Source organism: Petromyzon marinus, chromosome 38, assembly GCF_048934315.1.
Source record: "Petromyzon marinus isolate PM22_M1 ecotype Great Lakes invasive population chromosome 38, UKy_Petmar_22M1.pri1.0, whole genome shotgun sequence".
Taxonomy (NCBI): Eukaryota; Metazoa; Chordata; class Hyperoartia; order Petromyzontiformes; family Petromyzontidae; genus Petromyzon; species Petromyzon marinus.
The window spans coordinates 5,945,782-5,968,098 of NC_133704.1; the positions used below are offsets into that span (position 1 = coordinate 5,945,782).

At 48.4% G+C, this 22,317-nt stretch overlaps 1 protein-coding gene across 3 annotated transcripts in view; it reads left to right on the forward strand.

Annotated features, from left to right (window-relative positions):
• The window catches only part of DPH1 (diphthamide biosynthesis 1), a 121,991-nt gene that overhangs the window by 10,134 nt on the left and 89,540 nt on the right, over positions 1-22,317 (forward strand). The gene's annotated exons all lie outside the window — the stretch shown is intronic.

A 22,317-nucleotide genomic window follows, 5' to 3' on the forward strand; every position in this document is an offset into this window, starting at 1 on the left:
TGGAGAAATGATGCACTCTTGGGATGTTGTTTGCGTTACGGAATGCATTATGAATGCAAGTTGACGTTTGTGTCTGCTACATATATTCATGGGTATGCTTAGTGTCTTGGCATTGTTTTTGTTTATTTCAACAATACGATGTTTTCTTACCATGAAACGGTTTTAAAATGTAAAAAAAAGTAATCTGTTTTTTTATTTTAACAGGTAAGGGACATTGAGCTATACAGCTCTTTTTTTAGAAGCTACCTGGTCACAAATGATAACCCAACGAAGTGGCCTTTTACGTGGGAATTTATAGCAGCCAAATACTCTCAAACGCTGTTCATTCTAAATATGGAAGGAAAAAACCGGAGGAGCCGGAGAAAAATCTACACGACCATGGAGAGAGAGACACCGCAAACTCCAAATATACAGGCGTTAGGATCGGGATCGAACCCACGAACTCCTGTATACCAGGCAAGGTAGTTAACATCTCGCCACCGTGGCACACCGCGGCGAGGGAAGTAGAGTTAGCTGTGCACCTGAACCCCCGGCAGCCAACAGAGATGCTGCATTGACCGCGACCTATATATATATAAAAAAAAGAATCTCTTCTTGAATAGAACTGTGACCTTTCATCGTGAGGGTCGGGCAAAGTCGCGCAACGCGCCCGCCCGATCTCCCGCTCATTTCTTAAAAATATCCCAACGTGTTTCGCTGTCCCGCGGGAAGGCGCGCGAATGTACGTTTGTTTAATGCACGCCGCGGCCATACAGTGCGGCGACGGCGTTCCAACGCGTGACGCTCGCGCTCACCGTGGGCGTAAATAATTAATGGGGAACGCGCGGCTCGCTACTCCCACGGCGGTGCCGCTGGGCGGGTGGTCACTCGGCCTTGGCCCGGCGTCACGCGCGCAAGCGCGGCGCGTAGCGGGCACGACGCCGGGCCACGGCCGTCGATCGTTTCTAACTCGACCGTAATTTCTGCCTTGTGTTCATTACGACCCGGAAGCAATTCATTGATTCACCGACCAACGCTCGTTGGCTACGTTTCGTTCAAACCGATATTCGATCCTCATAGCTGGAGCTACGTGGTAAAGACGTACATTTTTTTTTGCTGCTGCTGCTGCTGCTGCTCGTACTGCCTTGACAGTGGTGCACAAGCACGCGAAACGAAACAACTCGACATTCGTCAGTAGCACTGCCCTGACGTTTCATGGCACAAAATATGGCGAGCTCTGAAGAGCGGGCCCGATTTCCCGCACGTGATTTACGCGCCGTGAAGGAGAATCGTTGCCCGAAACGTCGCCTGCTATGTTGCGGTGTTCTTGAAGAATGTGCTGAGTTTATTTTGTTGTTGATCGTGCTTTTATTAATGTATATTAATTTTCCAAAGACAAAGATCCCCTGTATAGCCTGAACAGACTGTTGGGGAAGGTGCGGTCGGCACGGCACACAAGGGGGTGGGGTGGACAGAACCGCCTTTGTCTCACTAGTGGCGGTGTTTACGCATGCAACTACGTGCTAATTTTAGGCTGAGACTAACCTAGGGGAGGCCCAGGACCTGTTCAGATAATCGTCACTTGGTGTTGGCCATGAGCGGAAATCAAACTCTGGTCACTGGGTTCGTAGCACACCGCGTTAACCACTACGCTACCGCTCCCCCACAAGCCACCACTCATTTTTTTGGCGGTTACCTATAGTGGTAAAAAAATTATTGTTATCTGAGCGACGGAACAGAAACCTTTTATTTGCGACTATTTCATTTTCATGAAAAAAAAACTAAAATTCACATCGTATATATATCGCTCACTTTTGTGCATTCCACTCAACTTCGTCCTGACTAGTTCCGTACACCCCCCCCCCCCTCCCCACCACGGTTGTGCCAGTAACCGCGCGCACGGCCCAACCGCGCTCCCGCTAATGTCCCCACCGAGGGGTGCGCAATCCGTTTTCATTTCCTACGACGTCATCCAGAATATCAATTCCGCTGCTCGTGCTCCACCTCCGGGTTTTGTGTTTGTTTGTTGTGCAGTGCCCGCTCTTCTCGCTCACTCTCTCTCTCGCGCGCGCGCTCGCTCATGTCTCGCGCTCTCTCGAGCCGCCGATCGTCGCCGTTGGTTTTAGTCGGCTAGCCAATTAACGCGCGCAGCCTGTAGCCCTTTCGCTCCTAATTGTGGGTGTACCTTAAATAACGGGTGAATGGCACGCACCGCCACACCCCCCCCCACCCCCAACATGAGACACCTTACACGAAGCACACTAATGCGCAACGTGAGACACGCCTTACTAACACGAAGCACACTAATACACAACGTGAGACACGCCTTACTAACACGAAGCACAATAATACACAACGTGAGACACACCTTACTAACATGAAGCACACTAATACACAACGTGAGACACGCCTTACTAACATGAAGCACACTAATGCGCAACGTGAGACACGCCTTACTAACACGAAGCACAATAATACACAATGTGAGACACACCTTACTAACACGAAGCACACTAATACACAACGTGAGACACGCCTTACTAACATGAAGCACACTAATACACAACAAGAGACACGCATTACTAACACGAAGCACACTAATACACAACGTGAGACACACCTTACTAATACGAAGCACACTAATACACAACGTGAGACACGCCCTACTAACATGAAGCACACTAATACACAACGTGAGACACACCTTACTAACATGAAGCACACTAATACACAACGTGAGACATGCCTTACTAACACGAAGCACACTAATACACAACGTGAGACACACCTTACTAACATGAAGCACACTAATACACAACGTGAGACACACCTTACTAACACGAAGCACACTAATACACAACGTGAGACACGCCTTACTAACACGAAGCACACTAATACACAACGTGAGACACCTTGCACGAAGCACACTAATACACAACGTGAGACACGCCTTACTAACACGAAGCACACTAATACACAACGTGAGACACGCCTTACTAACATGAAGCACACTAATACACAACGTGAGACACACCTTACTAACACGAAGCACACTAATACACAACGTGAGACACCTTGCACGAAGCACACTAATACACAACGTGAGACACGCCTTACTAACACGAAGCACACTAATACACAACGTGAGACACACCTTACTAACACGAAGCACACTAATACACAACGTGAGACACCTTACTAACATGAAGCACACTAATACACAACGTGAGACACACCTTACTAACACGAAGCACACTAATACACAACGTGAGACACGCCTTACTAACACGAAGCACACTAATACACAACGTGAGACACGCCTTACTAACACGAAGCACACTAATACACAATGTGAGACACCTTACTAACACGAAGCACACTAATACACAACGTGAGACACACCTTACTAACACGAAGCACACTAATACACAACGTGAGACACGCCTTACTAACACGAAGCACACTAATACACAACGTGAGACACACCTTACTAACACGAAGCACACTAATACACAACGTGAGACACCTTACACGAAGCACACTAATACACAACGTGAGACACGCCTTACTAACACGAAGCACACTAATACACAACGTGAGACACCTTACTAACATGAAGCACACTAATGCACAACGTGAGACACACCTTACTAACACGAAGCACACTAATACACAGCGTGAGACACCTTACACGAAGCACACTAATACACAACGTGAGACACACCTTACTAACATGAAGCACACTAATACACAACGTGAGACACCTTACACGAAGCACACTAATACACAACGTGAGACACACCTTACTAACATGAAGCACACTAATACACAGCGTGAGACACCTTACACGAAGCACACTAATACACAACGTGAGACGCACCTTACTAACACGAAGCACACTAATACACAACGTGAGACACCTTACACGAAGCACACTAATACACAACGTGAGACACCTTACTAACACGAAGCACACGAATACACAACGTGAGACACCTTACACGAAGCACACTAATACACAACGTGAGACACGCCTTACTAGCACGAAGCACACGATTACACAACGTGAGACACGCCTTACTAACACGAAGCACAATAATACACAACGTGAGACACACCTTACTAACACAAAACACACTAATACACAACGTGAGACACACCTTACTAACATGAAGCACACTAGTACACAACGTGAGACACGCCTTACTAACACAAAACACACGAATACGCAACGTGAGACACCTTACACGAAGCACACTAATACACAACGTGAGACACCTTACACAGAGCACACGAATACACAACGTGAGACACGCCTTACTAGCACGAAGCACACGAATACACAACGTGAGACACGCCTTACTAACACGAAGCACAATAATACACAACGTGAGACACACCTTACTAACACAAAACACTAATACACAACGTGAGACACACCTTACTAACATGAAGCACACTAGTACACAACGTGAGACACGCCTTACTAACACAAAACACACGAATACGCAACGTGAGACACCTTACACGAAGCACACTAATACACAACGTGAGACACCTTACACAGAGCACACGAATACACAACGTGAGACACGCCCTACTAACACGAAGCACACGAATTCACAACGTGAGACACACCTTACTAACACAAAGCACACTAATACACAACGTGAGACACCTTACACAGAGCACACTAATACACAACGTGAGACACCTTACACAGAGCACACGAATACACAACGTGAGACACGCCCTACTAACACGAAGCACACGAATACACAACGTGAGACACACCTTACTAACACAAAGCACACTAATACACAACGTGAGACACGCCCTACTAACATGAAGCACACTAATACACAACGTGAGACACGCCTTACTAACACGAAGCACACGAATACACAACGTGAGACACACCTTACTAACATGAAGCACACTAATACACAACGTGAGACATGCCTTACTAACACAAAACACACGAATACACAACGTGAGACACACCTTACTAACACAAAGAACACTAATACACAACGTGAGACACGCCCTACTAACATGAAGCACACTAATACACAACGTGAGACACGCCTTACTAACACGAAGCACACGAATACACAACGTGAGACACACCTTACTAACATGAAGCACACTAATACACAACGTGAGACACGCCTTACTAACACGAAGCACACTAATACACAACGTGAGACACGCCCTACTAACACGAAGCACACTAATACACAACGTGAGACACCTTACTAACATGAAGCACACTAATACACAACGTGAGACACGCCTTACTAACATGAAGCACAATAATACACAACGTGAGACACACCTTACTAACACGAAGCACACGAATACACAACGTGAGACACACCTTACTAACACGAAGCACACGAATACACAACGTGAGACACCTTACACAGAGCACACGAATACACAACGTGAGACACGCCTTACTAACACGAAACGCACAGCAGTAGGTTTTGCTTTCCACCTCCTTTTTTCTTCGAACGCGTTGTCCACGTAATAGCGAGGGGAAACCTGCGATCGTGTGCGACGTCAAATTGACGAATCGACGATGCATCGCCGTGACACCCGATCTTTTCCTCATGGGTCAGAATTTCGTTCCCTGTGGGTCTTGGGGGGGGGGTGGCGCTTGACCTCAAACCATGACCGTGGTGACCCAGCGACCGCCGCCTTTGTCCACACAGCAGGGGGGGGGGGTTACTGCTTGCGCCCGCTCCAGGTCTAATGAGCCTCTAGGGAGTGCAGTTATCCCCCGAAGCAGAGCCACGGCACCACACCTCGACTGCCCCAGCTTGGATTGTTTAGCCAATTCACTGGATCACTTATCTCTCGATAGCAATGTCAATGAGCAAAGACAAAGATCTACCCCCCCCCTCCCCCCCCCATGTGGCCTACGCAGGCTGTTGCACCAAGTGCTCTTAGCGGAGGAGCGCCTGTGAAGATCGGAAATGTGAACGGAGCGGTTGGGGTCGGGCTTGGCCAACCCCGCGCCCCCGTGCTGATGCTTACACACCCGCAGACGTGCCCCGGGCAATCAGTTGAGGCCGAGTCGACCGTGGGGAGGCCCGGGACCGATTGAGATATTTGCCACCGATGTTGACCGTGCACGGTGCATCGACCACCACACCCACCGCTCCCCTACATGTGTATGACAGCACCAACAGCTGCCATTCGCCACCAAGCGAAGGTGACATCGCCGCAGCTCTTGTGCCTTGCTAGGTGCACATTGAGGCCTCGTGAAGTCTCACTGGTAGGAAGTCATAAGGGAGGCCCAGGTGTTATTGGTTAATCAAGACATATGTATACCTACAGAATCAGAAAATATAATTATACTAGAGGAATCCGATGAGCTATAAAGCTCTTTCACACAGATATCCAGTCGGGGTGGATAAGAACGTTACAACAAACGATATAGAAACACGACAGGAGTGCATAGTATAGGAAAGGTAAACAAATCGCTTAAAATATAGATATATCTCCATATATATAAAAGGCAAAGTTGTGATTATGCGTTTCTGTTCAAAATGTTTAGCGTACTTGCCGACATGCAAAAAACTTGAAATTTGCCATATGGGTACTTTCCAGACTGTACACCATGCAAAAATTATTAAAATACACTTTTGTGTTTTTTTGGGGGGAGGGGGGAGCTCAATAATGTATATACGGCAAGTGAGCTGTGACGTCAAATCTGTCATGTGACCCGCTCATGTGGAAGCGTGACGCATTGTAGTGTAGTGGTCAGCGCGCCGCGCTGCGAACTCGGTAACCCGAGTTCGATTCCCGCTCACAGCCACCACCGGTGACGATTATTTAAACCGCTCCTAGGCCTCTCCTAAGTCGACTCAGCCTCAAACGAGTAACTGCTGTGGTGTGTGAACATCGCCACTGGGGAGACAAAGGCGGCCGGGCGTGGTGCTGCCACCCACCCCCTCGTGTGCCGTGCCGGCCTTCATAGGTGCTCGCTAACAGCACTTTCCCCCTACAGTCTCTTCTCTTTTTTTAATCTATAAAAATCTACGCGAGCGCGTGCTCTTGCGAGGGATTTGCCTCTCGAACGGTGGCCTTTACGTCCAAATAAATTTGCCAGCCAGCACGCCCTAAGCGCCGCGGTGGGAATAGGCTATTCCCTTTTCACGTCCGTCACCTTTAAATTCGTTTATTTAGCGGGTTTTTTTAGATGTTTATTAAACTTTTAAGTTAGTTTGCCTATTATTTATTTCCCTTTGCCCGCGCGCTGGGTCACAACGCAGCCAGTTGCACTTGCGCCACAGTGCCCACGAGGTGACCCCCAGCGATCCACACACGCCATCGCCCAAGGTAAGTCGCACACTTTTGTATTATATGCTTTTAGATAACACGTAAGTCCCACTAATTTGTCTTGTAAGCATTTATCTAATTACACTTTGCACGGCCCACATGGGTTGCACCTAGCAACGCACACACGATCGCCACAAATATTCTTTCGCCTTACACATGCAGCTAAAACACACCAAACACCTACATTGCTCACTGTGCGATGTCCTCTTCTCCCCACAACACCCCAATGATACCCCAATGCGTCCTGAAACTACTATAGAGCCCCCACATATCATTATTATAGCGCTTACATCACATTATTGTCGCGTTGCCGTGGGGACCGGCCCAGACCCCAGCCTGCTAAGGTCACACCTCGGCGGGCTGGGAAATCTAGGCGAGCCTGGGGGCTCTGCACGGGACTAGGCCTCACCACGGCACTCTGTCTGCTTACTACTTCGTGATATACATTCCATATATACTGCTATACAGTCAGCATGTTCTACTGTAGTGCTAGCAGGTACCACCACAGTCACTATACACTGCTGTCATCATAGCAGGTACCACCACTGTCGCTTGCCCTGCTCTAATCATAGCAGCTTACACCACAGTATGCATGCACTGTTGTAGGGAAAGCAGGTACCACCACACTTTGCATTGCTGTAATGATAGCAGGGACCACCACAGTCACTGTGCACTGCTGTAGTTAAAGCAGGTACCAAAGTCCATGTACACTGCAGTAGCTAAAGCAGGCACCACCACTCTATGCACTGTTGTAATCATACCAGCTACCACCACATTCAGTATGCACTGCTGTACTGATAGCAGGTACCACCACTCTATGCACTGCTGTAATCATACCAGCTACCACCACATTCAGTATGCACTGCTGTACTGATAGCAGGTACCACCACAGTATGCACTGCTGTACTAATAGCAGGTTACACCACAGTCACTAGCCACTGCTGTAGTGATACCACGAACCACCACAGTCGGTTTGCACTGCTGTAGTTTAAGCAGGTACCACCACTCTCCGTGTGCACTGCCGTAGTGATAGTGCATACCGTCGTGTGTGCATAAGTCCGTGTGTGTGTGTGTTAGTCAATGTGTGTGCGTGATGTGCATGTGTAGACAAGTACTCTTTTTGAATTCAGTTACTTTTCACAATAATAATGCCTGCGTCTAAGTCCATGTGTTCGTGTGGGTCGATGTGCATGTCTGCGGCGATGTGTGTGTGTAAGTCGATGTGTCTGCATGTGTGTGAGTCAATGTGTGTGTGTGTGAGTCTGTGTGTCAGAGTCGATGTGTTTGTGTGCGAGTCGATGTGTCTGCATGTGTGTGAGTCAATGTGTGTGTGTGAGTCTGTGTGTCAGAGTCGATGTGTTTGTGTGTGAGTCGATGTGTCTGTGTGTTTGTGTTAGTCGATGTGCGTGTGTGTTAGTCGCTGTGTGTGCGTCGCACTTTCTTTCTGTGTGTGTGTTTTGGTCCACGTGTGCGTGTAAGTCCATGTGTGTGTGCCTCTATGTGCGTGTGTGAGTACATGTATGTTTGTGTGGGAGTCTATGTGTGTCGGTCGATGTGTGTACGGCAATGTGTGTATGTGTGTGAGAGTCCATGCGTGTGTGTGCGTCGATATGTGTGTGTAAGTTCATATGTGTGTGTTTGTGAGTCGATGTGTGTGTGTAAGTCGATGTGTGTGCGTGGGTCCATGTGTGTGTGTAGGTCCCTGTGTGTGTGTGTCTTAGTCGATATGTGTGTCTTTGTAAGTTCATATGTGTGTTTGTGTAGGTCAATGTGTGTGTGAGTCTATGTACCATCGGACACTCCACGCGACGCTCACAACAACGAGCGGAGTGCCGGGTGGCTAAAGCACAGCAAGTTGGCATAGTAGGGGGCACAGGTGGTGCATCAGCCAGTCGTCTCAGTCAGTCGACCTGTCGCATCTGGCTCTGCCCCGTGACCTCCTGCCAGCGGGCGTTCGACACTTCACGTGTGGCCGCAAGGTGCACATTGACTGCCACAAGCGTTGTGGTTACGTCACCGCCACTTAGTGGCGAATGGCAGTTGTTGTTGTTGAGTCTATGTATGCATGTATGAGTCGATATGTGTGTGTAAGTCTATGTGTGTGTGTGTGAGTCCATTTGTGTGTGTAACTTCATATGTGTGTCTAAAGTCGATGTCTGTGTGTGTGCGTGTAAGTCGATGTGTTTCTATGTGTGTGGGTCGATGTCTGTGTGTAAGTCCATGTGTGTGTCTGCCTTTTTCGCCCGGGCAACGCCGGGTACTTACTGCTAGTATACAAATAAAATTAAGCAAATGTTTTGTTTTAGCTTATTTCTTCAGAAGCAACCTGGCCGCAATTGATAGCTCTTCCAAGGCGTCTGTGAGGCTTTTGCTTCGTTGAGCTGTCAATTGCGGCCAGGTCGCTTCAGAAAAAAATAAGCTCATAGCTCAGTGGTCTTTACCTGGTAAGATAAAAAAAAAAGTTTAGTTTTATTTGTATATTTTTAAGTGGTGTGTTTACCTTTCCTATACTCTACACTCCTATCGTGTTGCTGTACTGTTTGTTGTTGTGACGTTCTTACCCGCCACCGACTGGACATCTGTGAAAAAAAAGAGCTTCATAGCTCATCGGATTCCTCCTGCAGTGTAAATGAATATTCTGATTCTGTTCCTCTTGTGGGAGGAGCTCTCCCCGAACGCTCCCTCTAGTGGACGCCCTTCCGCTAGCAGTGGGACACATGAGCGAAACAATTGCAGGCGCTGCGCCTCTACCTTATGCACGTTTGATCCTTGCCTTTCTCTACTCGCGCAGTGTTCATTTTCCTGGGCCGGGCGCGGCGCGCAATGGCTGCTGTGCGTACTCTCTCTTTCTCTCTCTCGCGCGCACGCGTAGGTAGGTGTATTGAGGCAGACAAATTAAAATGGGCAGTTCACATGCCACTGCGACTCTGCAGCCGGCGGCAGATGGAGAAATTGAAAGCGAAGTCTGAATGCTGAGGAAACTGGGGAAATGGATTACCCCTGCAGGACGTTGATTGGAAATGTAATGCTGACAGAAATCTGTGAAACAAATTCGAGCTGCGTTTTGCATTACATGTGCACTATTTTTTTGCCATGCTACATTTTCCAAATGTTGTATTACCGTTGTGCGCTTGTTTTAAAAATGACAATCGTTTGGGTTGGCAGGGGTGTCCCGGTGGTAACAGCCGTGCCACTCGGCAAGGAACGGGCCCAGGTTCGATTACCGACTCGGGCGCCCCTCTGCGCGGAGTTTCTCTGTTCAACCCCCCACCCCCCTTTGTTCTGCACGGGGTTGCCCTCCGGGTTCTCTGGGTTTCCATACACAGATTAAATAAAAATAGATATGTAAACAATGCACCGTGAAGTGACATTTACCAAGCACATCCCCGATGATGAAAAAGTGTGCCTGCAAAATCGCTGTGAAAAGTTGCCAGGACCCTCCTGAGAGAGGGAGTCTTGAGACCGTGAGGCTTTCGCTGGGTGAACAAGAATACAAGTAAAACAAAAAGGACAAAAACACAACGTGGAGTTAATTTGAATGTGCAATTCTACGCAGGCGCGTGTAGGCCGCATGTGTGCGCGGGGTGTGTACGTTTCTGCAAACTATGCGAGTGTGCCTGTGTGTGTGTGTGCGCGTTCGCATTTGGCATGACAGATTTTGCTTCAGCACTGCGGGAGTATTGCGTGGCAAAATCAACAGTTATCTCCCCGCAGAGCCCCATTTTGCATGCAGCAATCCATAAGACAATACCCGCATATATCTTTTGTTGCACAAAAAGCCGAACACATTTGTCAATAGCACTGTTTGGCTTTAAAAGGAAAAAAAAATATGTATAAACAGGTAGCATTTCAAGCATGTGGCTCTTCTTCATAGCAAATACATTTTTCAGCTATTATCCAGTTTGTCTCTCCAGCCTCTTTATGTGCTCAGAAGAAGGGCCATTGCCCGAAACGTTGCCTATTATATACGTTTTTTTTTTCCTTTTAGGCCTGCGCAGTGTTATTGACGAATGTGTTGAGTCTTTTTTTGTTTCGTTATTTGTGCTCGTACACCGCTGCCAACGCGCTATCGCCAAATAATTCACGTCGTTTTTTTGCACTCCATCTTCCAAACGGCGACCCGCATTCACACCGTTCTCACGCTCGGAATCTAAATGTGACTCGCTGCGAGAGGAGCGGCGGCGCAGCGGCTACGGCGAAGCGCGTTATCCGCCAGCCGCCACCTTTCACACGGGGGGAGGGGGGGTGGCGGCGGTCACGCGGCCCGGCGGTGGCGCGTGTCAGCAGTGGCGCGTGTCAGCGCTTGCTGTTGCGGACGTTCGCGGTTCGACTCCAGCGTCGGCCCTGGTTAATACCGCTCTCGGTAGAAGACGGGGGGACTCGTCGGCTTCGCCTCACAGTGGCCGTTGCAGGTCCCCGTGGTGTCATTCGCAAGGGTTGGCCATCGTGTTTGCCAGTGGTGTCACAGTACAAATTTGCCAAATTGGGAAAATACACACAGCTAATTACGCAATAGGGATTACAAAGACAAAGGTCCCCCGTATTTGCCTCAACAGACTGTTGGGGCAAGTACTGTTAGTGAGCACCTATGAAGGTGCTCACGAATATGGTGAAGTACATTGAACTTAAACTAAACTCAAATGATTTCCGGCCGTCATTCAACCTGCCGTCGACTGACCCATATGCGTATTTTCCTGAAAAAGGCCAATCGCTTGAAGCGTCATTGAGTATCTATAATTCTCCATCCAAGTGCATCTTAACATCGTGTTTAGGTCCAACTACATGATTTATCTGATAATGAACGAGAAGGCGCGTTACCTAACGGAGTGCCTTCGTTGTGTTAATCAGTGTTGCTCTAGAAGCCTACGCACTCTTTTATCTGCTCAAGGCAATGACTCGTATATGTACCAATAGCGCTCGGATTTTGAAATGCTGCGCAAGTAAGAGGGTCAGGGAGGGCGGCGGCGGAGGAGGAGGGGAGCGGTGCCACGGCGGTCGACGCTCGTGGCGCAACCGCTGTCCCCACGTTCACATTAGGTGTTAGAAATCGAGCGTCAAAAGTGGTTTCCTGCTCAAATGAGCTGTGAGCCATCCGTGCTCGTCTCCAGTTTCACCGACCTGAGCCAGCCGTGGAAATTCCACATTCCTGCGATGGGGGGGGGGGGGGGTGGTGGGAGAGTCTATCCATAGGACGACTGCTGTTGACTTGGCGCTCATTGTATCGGACGCCCGGAAGTGTAATGGGTCGAGTGAACACCCCGACCGGGACTTGAACTCGCGACCCATCCGATCGCGAGCCGCCCGCTCCCTCTACCGCTGACTGAGCTGCCCGGCCATTGTCGCGCTCTTTTGTCCCACCGTATTGAATCGACGAAGTGAATGCCGGTCTCTGTTTGCTTTGAACATTGAGACCTGAAAGCATTTGACCCTCCCGCCGCCAGTGTGCGGAGACGGAACGATAAAATCAATTTGCGCGGCAGGAGCCAGGGGGATCGTCCCATCGTGGTACGACGGCTTGGGGGGAGGGGGGGCGGAGGCCTCCATCCAGCTGTGGATAGACCATGACTTCAAACCTCTGGTGGGCCTGGCAGGGCCCGGGGTGTGAAACAGAACTCGCTTTTGTGAAATGCGCAGAGTACGCAGCACAAAGAATAACTCGCGACGTTAATCACCGATGCTTTTAGTTTCAACGAAATATGAAAAAGGTACCGCTTAAATTGCCCTATTAATTTTCCGCAAATACTTCCCGCCTTCGCAACTTACCTTGGTTCGTGGAGAAGAATAATTCATGTGCAGAGGCGTTGGTTTGATAAAGACACCCTTACAGGAATAAAAGTTTGATTGAATGATTAATGCTTTAGGTGACACCTTCAAAAGCGACAAAATGTCTTTATTTTGCACGTTGTTACGGAACAGACTGTAACCGGCGCATCGGAACATCACATAGCAGATGCCGGCTGTCTCTAATAACGGACCGCACAGTAACACCACTGGCCGCTTCCATCACTTTAAGTTTGTGGTTCTCTGTTTGAGTCTGTGGGTGTCTCTGTGGGTTTATGGATCTGTGTGTCAATCTATGGGTTTCTCTGTACGTATATAGTGTCTTTGAAAGTCTATGTTTTGTATGGGTCTATGTGAATCTTGGGATGTCTTTGTTAGGCTATAATCTATGCAAGTCTGTAGGTCTCTTATGTAACTCTGTGGGTCTATGAATATTGATGTGAATCTATGGGTCTCTATGCAAGTGTACAAATCTCCATGCCAGTCTATGTAATCTCAAACCTTGGGCCACATAGTAATCCCACTGCCTACTATGATCATTCATTTTGATATTCACCAGGCTCCTCTTGAAGCCTATTAAAGTATGTGAGCCTCTTTGAGTCTGTGGATCTCTATATGAGTCTACGGGGTCTCAACGTAAGCCTACGAAACTCAATTCGAGTCTACATTAGAAACCATGGGCCACATATTAATGCCACTTTCTCACTGAGATCATTTAAGCCTCTGGGTCTCTACGAATATGTGGGTCTCTTGTGTGAGCCTGCGAGTCTATATAGAGTCTGTTGGTCTATTAAAGTGCATTTGTTTCTATGTGAGCCTATGGATATCCATGTCGGTCTTTGCAATCTCAGACGGTGGGCCACGCGGTACGACCAATGCCCACTTCAATTGTTCACTGGCTCGCCTGCCAACCTCGACACGAACGCAAAGCGACGCTCTGCCGATCAGCTCGCCACGCGAAAGAAAGAATGGGTCAAACCGACTGGCGATTTAAAAAAAAAAAATCCAACACCGAGTCACAACTGCAAAATCAAAGGAGAGATTAAATCTGGCCTCGACGGCAGCCGGGGATGTTCCGTTACACGATACGGAGGGTAGGGCCGGCCAGAGTGGAGTGGTGGGGCGGGGGGGGGGAGAAACGCGGGCCTGCCTGGTTGGGGACGCGCGTGTAAGAAAGGGAGCTCGTGTGTTGTGCCACGGGGGGATTAGTGTGTTCGCGGGCTCCGTGTGAAAATGACATTTTGGTGTTGATAAGTCCTGTTGAAAGCAGAGATTTTTTTGCCAGACGGCCGTGTGTGGTTGTGGTTTTTTTCTTCTCCATATTTTTTGGGCCTCTGCTCCAGCAACCCCACAATGCGCACGGCCTGTTTCAAGGGGGGAAAAATGGCAGGGTGTGGGGGTCTTGGAGGGGGGGGGGGGGGCGCGGGGAGGCAGGGAAGTGGTGGGGGGCGACGGGGGGGGGGGGGATAAGGAGGCACCAAGTGCGTTACGCGGTGAGCTGCGGTGAGAGAGGTGGCTTGCAGGCGCGCGAGAGGCTTGCGTGCTTGTTAAAAATAAATTATGGCCTTGTCTCGCCAAAAGGATGTTATTGTGTACAAATTTGTACGTGTGAGTGCGTGCGCGCGTGCGTGTTGGTGCATTCGTAATGCACTCTTGTTGCGCGGTATTCGTATGTTTTTGTCTGTTTGCTTATTCCGCGTATTGGAATACCTCCTCCTTGCATATGTCTTGTGCTCGCTTTTTTTTCGTGTGCGATGACCGCGTCAAACCCAGTCGTACGTAGCGATCAAATCTGGGATATTAGAGAAAGATTAAAAGAACGTTGCTTATTCAGCACGATCGAAATTAAGAAGCAAATACCAATTTACTTTTTTGTGTTGATCATTATTATGATTTACAGCAGCGCTCTGTCAAGCCACTGCCGACTAAAGGGTTGAAGACGCGTTGTTCGGCGGGGGGCAGGGGGGCGTTGTTTCACCACATTTCACCACGCTGACCTGTGTGGTTGGTGGAACTGGCAGGGGGTGGGGGGGGGTATGGACTGGTTCAGATATCACTCGCCACCAATGTTAACCACGGCCAGGTGTTGAACTCTGTATAGGTTCAGATCGTCGTACGTTAAAACCGCTGTCCCACCAAATGTATGACAACTGCCATTCGCCACTAAGCTGCGGTGATGTCACCACGGCGCTTGTGCCAGGCTACAGTGAGGGAAAGAAGTATTTGATCCCTTGCTGATTTTGTACGTTTGCCCACTGACAAAGAAATCATCAGTCTATAATTTGAATGGTAGGTTTATTTGAACAGTGAGAGACAGAATAACAACAACAAAATCCAGAAAAATGCATGTCAAAAATGTTATGAGTTGATTTGTATTTTAATGAGGGAAATAAATATTTGACCCCTCTACAAAACATGACTTAGTACTTGGTGGCAAAACCCTTGTTGGCAATCACAGAGGTCAGACGTTTCTTGTAGTTGGCTACCAGGTTCGCACACATTTCAGGAGGGATTTTGTCCCACTCCTCTTTGCAGATCTTCTCCAAGTCATTAAGATTTCGAGGCTGACGTTTGGCAACTCGAACCTTCAGCTCCTTTCACAGATTTTCTATGGGATTAAGGTCTGGAGACTGGCTAGGCCACTCCAGGACCTTAATGTGCTTCTTCTTGAGCTACTCCTTTGTTGCCTTGGCCGTGTGTTTTGGGTCATTGTCATGCTGGAATACCCATCCACGACCCATTTTCAATGCCCTGGTTGAGAGAAGGAGGTTCTCACCCAAGATTTGACGGTGCATGGCCCCGTCCATCGTCCCTTTGATGCGGTGAAGTTGTCCTGTCCCCTTAGCAGAAAAACCCCCGAAGGATAATGTTTCCACCTCCATGTTTGACGGTGGGGATGGTGTTCTTGGGGTCATAGGCAACATTCCTCCTCTTCCAAACACGGCGAGTTGAGTTGATGCCAAAGAGCTCCATTTTGGTCTCATCTGACCACAACACTTTCACCCAGTTGTCCTCTGAATCATTCAAATGTTCATTGGCAAACTTCAGACGGGCATGTATATGTGCTTTCTTGAGCAGGGGGACCTTGCTGGTGCTGCACGATTTCAGTCCTTCACAGCGTAGTGTGTTACCAATTGTTTTTTTGGGGACTATGGTCCCAGCTGCCTTGAGATCATTGACAAGATCCTCCCGTGTAGTTCTGGGCTGATTCCTCACCGTTCTCATGATCATTGCAACTCCACGAGGTGAGATTTTGCATGGTGCCCCAGGCCGAGGGAGATTGACAGTTCTTTTGTGTTTCTTCCATTTGCGAATAATCGCACCAACTATTGTCACCTTCTCACCAAGCTCCTTGGCAATGGTCTTGTAGCCCATTCCAGCCTTGTGTCGGTCTGCAATCTTGTCCCTGACATCCTTGGAGAGCTCTTTGGTCTTGGCCATGGTGGAGAGTTTGGAATCTGATGGATTGATTGTTGACAGGTGTCTTTTATACAGGTAACAAGCTGAGATTAGGAGCACTCCCTTTAAGAGTGTGCTCCTAATCTCAGCTCATTACCTGTATAAAAGACACCTGGGAGCCAGAAATCTTTCTGATTGAGAGGGGGTCAAATACTTATTTCCCTCATTAAAATGCAAATCAATTTATAACATTTTTGACATGCGTTTTTCCGGATTTTTTGTTGTTATTCTGTCTCTCACTGTTCAAATAAACCTACCATTAAAATTATAGACTGATCATTTCTTCGTCAGTGGGCAAACGTACAAAATCAGCAGGGGATCAAATACTTTTTCCCCTCGCTGTATGTGCACGTTGAGGCCACGTGAAGTGTCGAACACCCGCTAACAGGAGGTCACGGGGCAGACCCAGGTGCCATGGGTCGACTGACTGAGATGACTGGCCGATGCACCACCTGTGCCCCCTACTGTGCAAACCTGCTGTGTTTTAGCCGCCCGGCATTCCGCTCGTTGTTGTGAGCATCACTCCTCTACCCTCCATTGTTGTTGGTGAGCGACTGCCTCCAGCTGCCCAGAAACGTCCTTCACGAGCCTCTTCCACAGAGGCCGATCTTGACACTGCTGGTACCAGTCATTGGCAAGTCCACTCAGCTCCACATCCTCCTGTACCACATCACTTCATCTCTTCTCCAGCCCGTGCCACACCCGTCTAGCCCCCTCTATCCGGCCGACCAAAAGTTGTTTAGGCATGCGTTGGCTGGGCATGCGGGCTACATGACCCAGCCAACGCAGCCTTGCCTGCCGGAGGAGCTCACCGATGGGACTTTGTCCAGATCATTCAAGGATTTGTGAGCTCCACACGATAAGCCCTTCATTGAGCTATCATTTGTGGCCAGGTCACTTCTGAAAAATAGCTATATAGTTCAGTGGGCCTTTCGTGATAAAAGAAAAAAAAAATGTTGAATAGTTTGTTTTAACTGTGGTGTACTCATTCGTACTGCTGGGGTGGACAGAGCCTGGGTGAGTGGAGAATGTAAAAAAAAATCTGCACCGTTGCTTCAACACAGCCGCACCGGGGGGATTGAATGGAACCGGTGATTTCTGGATTGAAATTACAGTGCACTGCCGACCATTGCTCCACCGTAGGCTCCCTGTTGATGGCTTCATAGGTGTGTAATGTAACCCAGCAGGTGACCGATGGCGCAGTGGTTAGCGCGCCCCGCTCCGAACATGACGACCTGAGTTTGAATCGCAGCCACGGCGAAAATCGGTGGCTTAAACAGACCTCCACCAACAGTTCGGCCTTCATCCGGCAGTGAATTCACAAAGGGGCGGCTGTACGGTATAGGACTAAAAAACTAAAAAGTGTATTTGTATTATTTTTCTAATTTGATCGTGCCAAATTGTATAAACGTATAATTTAATCTAAAGTGTATCTTTCCACCGTCTAATACATAGATTTGGTCGTTTAATGTGATTATAACCGAGTGTAAATGTAATTAAAAATAATGACTTTCTCAACAAAGGGAGAAAAAAAAACCCACTTCGGAGCAACAATGAAAAATTACTTGTTACCCTAACTTCCGGTGGCCATCATAAATTGTACGCGCTAAGGGCCCCGTGTGAAACATTAATGATTTTTAAATATTAACACGAGATAACGCTTCCTGGAGGAGGGCGAATTATACTTCTTCGCGCAGTTTTTTTTTGGCTCGCGGCGCACGAACCGCCGTGTTCATTTGCCAAAATTGCGGGACAGCGTCACGTATCCGTCCGTCGCGCGCGCGAACGCCTTGGCCTACCAGCTGCGGTGTCCACGCACTGCGCGCGGCTCTCGTTTGCGTCAGGTGTTGGCAAAATCCGACCTTAACGGCACGACCGCGGTGCGTTCTTGAATCTCTTCTTTGGTTCTTTCGGGTAAAGTCACCGCGTAGAATGAGAATAAAATAATAAATTGGTAAAATAAAATAACACGATAATATTCTAACACGACGTTTCGGCCACAACACAAGCGGCCTTCGTCAGGTGAAGGGGACGAGACTGTCTGGTAGGACAGCGCTGGAGTGAGAAAGCCACGCTGAGATCACGACCTTTAAGCTGTGTGAGAAGAAACAAAGTGCCTTGACAAAGGAATTAGCGTATAATTTAGCATTGTAATGGCTGAATCCTTGCAGTCACGAAAGCTTTAAATCGAAATTCTTAAATCTCGTTCGTGTAGCCCCTCGCTTCTGAAGCACAGCGGAGATTTTTTTTTCCCCTACGCGTAATAAAGGGTTTCTGTTTCCGTGTTTGGGGTTAGATCGCGTAAATACAAATGTGTCGTTTACCCACCGCCACCCGACACAGCCAACTAGTATGGGTTTGTCACGTACATTAGCACAGTACACCCACAATATTTACAATTTATATTTACAATTCATGTTTATATGATCAAACCCAAAAAAAAACTATCATGAATAATATTGGTCGCGAAAAGCTACAGGTGTTTCTCGCGCATTTAACGTAGTCTCCGCTTTATTTTTCTGTCCCGTGGACCCATTTGTGCGCGGCGTAATTTGTAAAAAAAAATGTTGGCAGATGTTCAGATACATCCGATCTTTTTACATATCCGCCTGTACCTCAGCCCCCCCCCCCCCCCCAATGAGCTGGATATACCATGTTTTTATCGTACACATTTTCGCTGACAGCCAGAAGGCCTCCCTCACGCATAGGCCTCTTCTTGCCATGGATATTTTTCCGAGTCAGACTAAAACGGTAATAATTTATCACGAGTTGGGAATGAAAGAAATGACACATTGTAGGTATCGCAGCCAATGTTTGGATTCATAATTGTCCTTATTATTATGATCTGGACCAAATTTGTGCTGGGCATTTTTAATATCTACTTTACAGCTGATTGGTTGTTCCTGTGAGGTCGACATCTGGGCTTAAGAAGCCATGGGGATCAGGTGACGCGGCTTTTGTAACTTCCTGTAATTGTATTCTGACTTCCTGGATTTTCCTGAAGATGCTATACTATGACGTTGTGTCAAAGCGATACGTCGCGTAACTTTTTTTGCTCATCGTGGTTGTGAAAATTGTCTCGTCAACTCGCCTCTGATGTCAGTGAGCTTGAAACAATAATCATAATCGGCACATCCTTGGACGCCTGACAGTCCGTTTGGCCGAGTCGGGTGGTGGAGGGTTCTTAACGACACACATTTGGGCCGGATCATTACGTGGCCAAACCGTGAAAAATCTACGAGCCAGAAACAAAGTAAGATGTGGTATTTCCGTTCTGCTTTCTTCCCACTATTAGGTGGTCCCCTATGGAGATAAAGACTGTAAGTCGATCAATAAAGTATATGCCACTGTACGGGATATGAGCGTGCTGGCGGAGTATTGGACACCTGCTGACAGTGATTGGCTTTGTTCTCTCGCTGTAAGCCTCGCCAGCGGGACCGACATCGGCTTAAACCTCTGCCGTGATATCTTCACCCGCCAATTGAATCCGTGCATTATTGTCACCGATCACACTGTACCGACCGCACGTGACGAAATAATTACCCGGTTATTTAAGTGCTCTGCTTGGGGGGGCCGGGGGAATACATGATTTTTTAACTATAACAAAATCGGAAGTATATTTCCCGAGTAAATAGCCCGTTGAGCTACTAGATAGATCTTTTTTCCAGGGTGACTCTGCCAGTAGACAGACAATTTGAAACGTGTAATTAGCTTGGGGTGGGGCAGAATCAGAATCTTTATTTACGTGTGTATGTATATTGAACCTCTTTCGCACCGTATATAGCCAACCGTGCTAATCAGATGTGCGGAGGGAAGGACAACAAACCAAACACCAAAAGCAGTTCTAAAAAACAATTAAGACATCGCCGAGTAATTCGCGAGCTGCGATGTGAACCTGGCAACACAAGTTCGATTCCCGGCCACGGCTAACATCAATGGTGAGTGATATCAGAACCACTCCTGCCCTCTGCAGCAACCTTCACCTACCAGCGTGGTGAAGTCTGGTAAAAAATCTAACCTATGACTGCAGTGGTGTTGGGATAGGCTTTCACCCGTTGGTGGATTTAAACTGGCTGGAGTTTCATTTTATGATTACTGTAACACGCTTCCACTCAATAGAATCACGATGCTATATTAACACACGGCAGGAAGGATTGCAGTCATTGGGACGTGTCCAAACACGTTACGTCCCTTAACCTGCGTTGTATTTTGGTTGTCGGGTGACGTCAAGGCTAAGAGTCCGAGGCACATTGCTACTCCCAAAGCGGTCCAGTGCACGCTCGGTAATTTAAAATTCAGTTTGGCTTTTGTAATATATATGTGAAATCTGCTGACAACAACAAAATAAATAAATAAAGCTCCCCTACTTACAGACTGTTAAATAATGCACGACCTGCACATGGGTGATTTAAGTGTTGCCGATTGTTTTTTTTTTAAAGGACGGGCACTTTCCGAAGCGGTTCCCCTGGTTGGTTGTGCTGTCTCCCTAAGTATGAATAACAAGGTGTGGGACTGTTAGCGCCGTTTTTCCCGACGCTCGTTTCTCCCGCCACGCTTTCGTTTTTGGCTGCCCGGGAACCGTTGGCGTTCACCACCGAATCGTAAGAACCCGGGCCGGTCTGGCGCGGCTTGGGCGTACGCACAATCCCGCCGTCGTTTGTGAAGTATCCGCGTCGCGAGCGCCAAAACCGTTGAATCATTGTTTCCGCCCCTCCGCTGCCCGTCTTCCGTTATCCCGTGCGTGCGGCGGGTCTTTATCAGACGACCTTAAACCCCGGAAGTCAAGCAGGCCACTTCCGAGCCTTCAGTGCCACCTGGCACAGATGCAAGTCGCAGGTGGGCCAGCTTAAAAAAAAAAACAAAAAAACGAAAACCTCTGCACCGGAGCTTCGTGGGAAAGATAGCCCGTGCGACGGCGCATTAAGGAGATATGATGTGTCACGCTGACAGATTGGTGTCGTAAGTAATTGTGACAAGATATGAAGCGCGTGACAGCGCAAGCACAAGGTCAGTGATGTATGGGCACTTCCAGTTGCGTCCCCGCAGGGAGATGGAGCCCGTGCGGAGGAGGCATCGGCAGGCCCCAGCGCGGCATTGAGTATCTGTGTCGCAGAAGCGGTTTTGTTGTGTATGAGCGATTGATTCCTCCCGCTCGTATAAAAAGCCGCGCATGATCGATGCGTATAAATAGAAATCGTGGTGGTGCTGGTGGGGTTGGTATGTTGGCGGGGTAGGGGGGGGGGGGAAGGATAGGAGGCGGTGGTGGCGGGTAGAGAGGGAGGAGGGGGGGGTTGTAAGTAGCTCAGAAAATATGAAATGACAATTGATTGCAATAGAAATTGAAACCTGAAATTGAGCTGTGTGCGCCGCAGTTCTGGCCTTAAGAATAGAATGATACATTCTGCAGTGGCCGATGATGATCGCGACTCGTTCGAAAGCGCACCTGTAATTTTTACAAGCTACGTCGACGCTTTAAAGTCTCCAACATCACGCAACCTCCGGCGCCTATCCAAAGACCATCAGCATTTCCTGAAGCAGTGCATTGTGGTCCTTTCCTGTAACGTCCATTCGTTTTCGCGCCGTCGCAGCGGTTGGCACGCTGCGCTGTAAACCCCTGCCCGACCCGAGTTCGATTCCCGACCATGGCTAAGGTCAGTCTTAACGCGGTCCCGTGGCTTGCCTGCTACGCAGGCGACAGCGTGACACGCGGGGTGAAGTACAGTCAGAAACCACCCCCCCCCCCCCCCC